The sequence below is a fragment of the Petromyzon marinus genome, unplaced genomic scaffold (genome assembly GCF_048934315.1).
Source record: "Petromyzon marinus isolate PM22_M1 ecotype Great Lakes invasive population unplaced genomic scaffold, UKy_Petmar_22M1.pri1.0 PM_Scaffold_25, whole genome shotgun sequence".
Classification (NCBI taxonomy): Eukaryota; Metazoa; Chordata; class Hyperoartia; order Petromyzontiformes; family Petromyzontidae; genus Petromyzon; species Petromyzon marinus.
Window position 1 is genome coordinate 1,147,894 of NW_027423224.1, and position 6,337 is coordinate 1,154,230.

At 47.7% G+C, this 6,337-nt stretch overlaps 1 long non-coding RNA gene across 1 annotated transcript; it reads left to right on the forward strand.

Moving 5' to 3' along the window:
• LOC142923012 (uncharacterized) lies at positions 1–3,275 on the forward strand. The gene is made up of 3 exons (XR_012940473.1): positions 1–543; positions 1,965–2,048; positions 2,642–3,275. It is a non-coding gene; the product is annotated as an uncharacterized LOC142923012 (long non-coding RNA).
• The last annotated feature ends 3,062 nt before the right edge of the window (positions 3,276–6,337 follow it).

The window sequence follows — 6,337 nt, forward strand, 5'->3', positions numbered from 1 at the left end:
TTACGAGAGCGGGGAAACACATAGCCTCAGATGTATATTACAGACACCCAAGTAGGGGGAACTAACACAGATACAACAGGGGACACAGAGAGAGAATCACACCAAACAAACAGGGTTTAGCAAAATTTTGGAAACCATATGAAGCAACACAGACGGTCGGTCAAAACACAATTAACGCATAGTCCGGTTGATCACGCTATTTCAAAGATTGCTAAATTGCAAGTTAAGTATGAAACTCAAAATACAGACCGCGCGCACACACACACACAGACATCCAAGGAGAGCGAACCAGCACAGAGACAAGCACACAGTGAAGTCGCCTTAAATAGGCAGAGAAGGTAAGGCTTAGAGACAATGGGACAAATCAGCATGAGGTATGCATGGAGCAAAGTGGGGCGCGGCAGCACCTACTCAGAAGCTACAAGACCCACACACAGGCAGAGACAGCACGGTAAAGTCACGTATTTAAACGTGACTTTACCGTGCTGTAAATCCTGCAGTCACAAAAGCTTCAAATCAAGTTTGAACCAACTCTTCGGGGAGGTATGAGGTCTGTGTCTTTGTGTTGTCTCTGCTTGTGTATCTGCCTTTGTGTCTTGGCTTGGATTTGTGTCTCTCTGCTGTCTCTGCCTGTGTGTGGGCCTTGGTGTTTCCGAGTGTGCGCTGCTGCTCCGCACTTTCCGCGCCCCCTTTGCTCCATACATACCTCATGCTAATTTGTTCCATTGTCTCTCAGCCTTACCTTCTCTGCCTATTTAAGGCAACTTCACTCTGTGCTGATCCGCTCTGCTTGGATGTCTATGTGTGTGTGTGCAGTCTGTATTTTAAAATTTCATACTTAACTTGCAATTTACCAATCTTTGAAATAGCGTAATCAACCAGACTATGCGTTAATTGTGTTTTGACCGACCGTCTGTGCTGCTTTATATGGTTTCCAAAATTTTGCTAAACCCTGTTTGTCTGGTATGCTTCTCATTCTGTGTCCCCTGTTGTATCTTTGTTAGTCCCCCCTACTTGGGTGTCTGTATATACATCTGAGGTGATGTGTTTCCCCTCTCTCATAAATTTAGCTCTTCTGTACCTGATGATGGCTGCTTGTGTTGCAACCGAAACGTCGTACGCTATTATGTTATTTTATTATTTATTTTTATTACGTGACTTTACCGAAAAAAACAAAGAGTAATTCCTGCAGTCACGAAAGCTTCAAATCAAGTCCAAAGCATAGCTGCTTGTTTTGTCACGCACTTTGTGCCGATCGCCGGCCTGGTTCATCCTTTGGAGCGGTTTTACCGGTTTCATCGGATGTTGGAACCCAGATAGGCACGCTCTGGATTTAATCAATGATCATCTGTATTTAACGTCATAGATTACAATTAAGAATTTTATATAATGAACGGCTGCAATCTTGACATTAATTGTCCACCCATACGTTTACATTAATAACACCACAACCTGACTCTTATTAAAGCTATACATCACCAATGGCTCTGATACGTCAACCCTATACATTTGAACATTATTTGATCCTTACCCAATATACAGTTTAAACCAGCCTTGGCCTCGTGATGGATAGCGTGGACATCTGTGAAAGAGAGCTTTTTAGATTTTCGGATTCTCCATTATTAATAAATATTCAGATTTAGATTCTGGCTCCTCTGCCTGTATCTAGTGGCCTTTCATGGACAAACGCGATTTTTAATACAATATTGCAGACCTCACCAAATGCGGTGGGTTACGTTCCTGTAAAATGCCGTGTTGGACAAAGCCGCATTAAACAATTCATAGACAAATAGGTTTGCATTCCTGGGTCCGAAATGATTACTCCCTCCGTCTGTTTAGCCGATTCTACGAGATTTCCACCCTCATTGTGCTAAAAGATGTTGAGTTGCTCTCCATTACTTGTGAGTGTGTATACTTTTTATTTTCCAGTTTCACCCCACTCAGTGCCTCTTTTCTCCCTGTAGTCTGGAGGGCTGCTCACTGAAGGACAAATCGATCCCAGCTCTCCATGACATTATAATCACCAACAAAGCATTGAGGGAGCTCAGGTAAGTTATGCTGCTCGTGTCTCATACGCGCTCTGATTGTTGCTACAGACAAAACAACTTTGATTCGTCATTAACACTGTTGCCTTAGAATAAAACATTAAAAAGGCAACGTTTTGGGCAATGGACCTTGATAGCATGTTTGTGTGCTATGAGAGCCATTGCCAGAAGTGTGGGGTGAGTAGTGGAGTGTATTCCAGTCCATTTAATATTCTCTGGTTATTTCGGTAAAGTCACGTAGAAAATAAAATCAAATAATAATGGAATAGACGTTTCGATTGCAACAAGCAACCGTCATCAGGTAAACCACCGCACATAACCACAGGCGTTATAGGCAGCAGAGCTAAGTTGCAGACAACAGACTGCAGTGTGCAACACAATCCACCGTTGAACTATTCTACGATCCTAGATCTGCAGTCCCTGCCATCACAGACCTGCCTTGACCCGCGTAGTGAAGTATGGTGAAGCAGCTCTCATAGCATGGGGAAACCTTCATCCAGCGTGGTTGTTGTAGGCTGCGTGGGTCTCGAACTGTGAGGCGCTGCCCGAGTCTCCGTGTGAACCCGCGTCAGCGTGAACCTCTCTCTGTGCTGCAGGGTGAACGACAATGACTTCAGTGAGGAGTGGAAGAAGGAGCTGAGGAGCAAATGGACTCCCAGAAGAAGCCTGCAGTTGTATATTTAAGCCGATAGGCGACGCTGGCCCTGCAACAGATGGAGCTGGCCCACGTGCAACTCGCACAGCAGCCCGGCGCATTTCACCTCAACAGCTCCGATCACCGGCACAGACTCTGAGCCTGACTGAGACGACAATGATCGGGGAGCTTTCTCTCTCTGTGAACCCCACACGAAGCCAAGGGTGAACGCGGCTCCGAGATTCTGATGAGCGTGGTGATTCCGATGATGTGTAACTGTATTTATGAATGTTGTGTAGGGAATCGATGTTGGGGCTCGTGGGGGAGGGGTGGCAGGGGGAATGCGGAGGGTTGCGGGGCAGGGGGTGATTTTCAATGGTCTGGCAGCTCACCTGTTACATCACGTAGCTACAAACATTTTCATAAATTTTGCATTAGTCACAATGCCATACACACCATACAAATCGTACACCTAATATGTTTTGCTCATAACTTGCCCATTGCTTTCATATTCATTCTTGTGTCAACTCACGTTAAAATATCTTCTTTGTTATTGTGTGAACTTACGTTCAAATAAACCATTTTTTTTAATATCACCTTCCTATTATTACATTACTTATCTTCAATTACAGCTTTCGTGACTGCAGGATTTCATATTCTTTGCCGCCCGGGTAAAACTGCATGGCCGGGAGTCGAAGCCATTCCCTCTACACCTTCGGGTGCGACAGACATGTCCTCTGGCTCCCACATTAATTTACATCTATTTTTACCACGTACTTCCTGAAGCCTTCTATCTGCTACAGCTACAATTGGAGGCAGATCAATGCCCAGGTGTGGTCAAGGGATTTCTCCCTATTGCTCAACCATGTTACGTTTGCCGATCTGGTAATTGCTGCTTGCTCAGAGGAGGAGTTGGAGGTGCTGCTGCTGAACCTTGAGCTTTCCTGCTGAGAGGTGGGGCCTTAACATCAGCCCCACCAAAACTAAGCTCCTGCCTGGGTATTTTGTACCATCGGACACTCCCAATTGGTGATAGGGCAGTTGTGGAGAGAGTGGAGAGTTTCCCATACCTGGGCACTATTCATGAGAGGTCTCACTCCGAATCAGTTGTGTGGCATTATCTTTTCATCGCTTGCATAATGCTGTGTGGAAGCTACTTGGTCTGTCGCTCTGAACGAATTTTGAGGTCTTCTCGGCCACAGTCATTCCCTCACTTCTCTATGCTTGTGAAACGTGGAGAAGAGATGGTACAGGAGGATGAGGAGCTGAGTGGACTTGCCGATGACTGGTACCAGCGGTGTCAAGATCAGCCTCTGTGGAGGAGGCTCTTGAAGGACTCTACTGGGCAGTTGGAGGCAGTCGCCCTCCAACAACAACGGAGAGGGGGAGGAGCGACGCTCACAACAATGAGCAGAACGCCGGGTGGCTAAAGCACAGCAAGTTGGCACAGTAGGGGGCACAGGTGGTGCATCGGCCACTCATCTCAGTCATTCGACCCGTGGCACCTGGGTCTGCCCCGTGACCCCCTGCCAGCAGGCTTTCAACACTTCACGTGACCTCAATGTGCACATAGCCTGGCACAAGCGTCGTGGTGACATCACCGCCACTTAGTGGCGAATGGCGGTTGTTGTTTGGTGAATGAGTGTGAATGAATGTGTGACTAAGTCACTTTGTGTGAGTTAATGTGTGTGTGTGTTAATGTGTGTGTGAGTGTGTGGGTGAGTGTGTGAGTGGGTGAATGTGTGAGTGTGAGTAAATGAGTGAGATGAGTGTGTGAGTGTGATTGAGTATGTGAATGTGTGAGTGTCTCTGGCCAAGTGAGTGAGTATGTGAGTGTGTGGGCGAGTGAGCGTGTGAGTGAGTGTTTGAGTGAGTGTGTGAGTGAGTATGTGAGTGTGTGAGTGAGCGTGTGTATAGCATGTGGGGAGCCTTTGTGTCTGTATTAATAGATACACACTTAGAGTTAGACTCACGTAGACTCTGCAAAGACAAAGATCTCCCTATAGCCTGTAACAGACTGTAGGGGCAAGTGCTGCTAGCGAGCAGTGCCTATGAGGGCCGCCACTGTGGCACACGAGGGGGTGGGTGCCCAGCACCAACACGCCCGACCGCCTTTTTCTCCCCAGTGGCGATGTTCACTACACACTGCACCAGGTTCTCATTTGAGGCTGAGTCGACCTAGGGGAGGCCCTGGACTGGTTCAGATAATCGTCACACACACACTCTCACTCTCACACACTCAGTTTCACTCACACACACTCACACTCTCAAACACACACTCAGACAAACACTCTTACACACACTCACTCACTCTCACACACTCAGACAAACACCGACTCACAAAAAATATCCCCCGTATAGCCTTAGACTGTTGGGGCAAGTGCTGTTAGCGAGTAGCAGCACCAATGAAGGCCGGCACTGTGGCACACGAGGGAGTGGGTGGGCAGCACCACGCCCGGCCGCCTTTGTCTCCCCATCGGCGATGTTTTTACACACCGCACAAGGTACTCGTTTGAGGCTGAGTCGACCTAGGGGAGGCACAGGATCGGTTCACATTATCGTCACTGGTGGTGTTAGCCGTGAGCGAGGATTGAACTCGGGTTACCGGGTTCGTAGCACAGCGCAATGCTAACGGCCACACTGCTGCAGGGAGCGACGTGTAGAGGGCTCCTTGTTTATTCCTCACACTTGACAGGCACAATCACTGAGCGACGTATACACACTGGGCTACGCATGGCTGACCCACTCATACGGCCCCATCGCTGGCGTCTAAACTACACAGCTGGCTGACTGATACAGCGACGATGACGATGGGAGACGTACAGCAGATCGGCCATGCGGCGGGCGATGAAGAAGAGATGGCGGCGAAGACAGTGACGGCAGCCAGGACTCAGACCCCCACCACAGCCCCGAACCTCCGGTCACGTCCCGCTTATATGAACCTTATGGCGGTACCCCGGGGTACCATAGTACCTCGGCTCTCGAATAATGTCCGTGATGCAGTCATTTTTAGTCTTCAAATTTTTTTTAATCTTTCGGTAAAGTCACGTAGATAGGAAACAACAACAACATAAAAACCCCCAAAACTCACTTTAAAAATCATTTTTAGTCTGTTGATGGTCGGTGATGCGGGAATCGACTTATCTCGACGAGCTGTACACGAAGCACTACAGTGCGTACCGCGAGCGTTCAGGGTTTCGGCGCAATCGTCCTCGCTGCGTTTCAACATCATGGAGGAGCACTGATTTCAGATTGATGGGTAGTTAAGTTACACCCCTGGAAAAAATAGTGTCCCAGAAATAAAATATTTATTTGTCTCGGCCATTTGGTATTATTTGGTACCCCGGGATCATATACTCCTCGTCATGGCCAAGCCCCGCCTCCAGCCACGCCCCCTTCTAGAACCTTCGAGCAGGTTTCCTCTTATGAGCTTCCCGACTGATCCCCGCCTCTGACCTTTAGTGCAGTTACGCCCCCCGTTATGGTTGGATGTTACATAACGCACCCATACCCGTAATTATCTCTCCTGGTCAACCGATGGCACCCTCTTCTTTGGTTCTTTCGGTAAAATCATGTAGAATGAGAATAAAATAATGAAATAAAATAAGACAATAAAATTCTAACGACGTTTCGGCCGCAACACAAGTAGCCTTCAGGT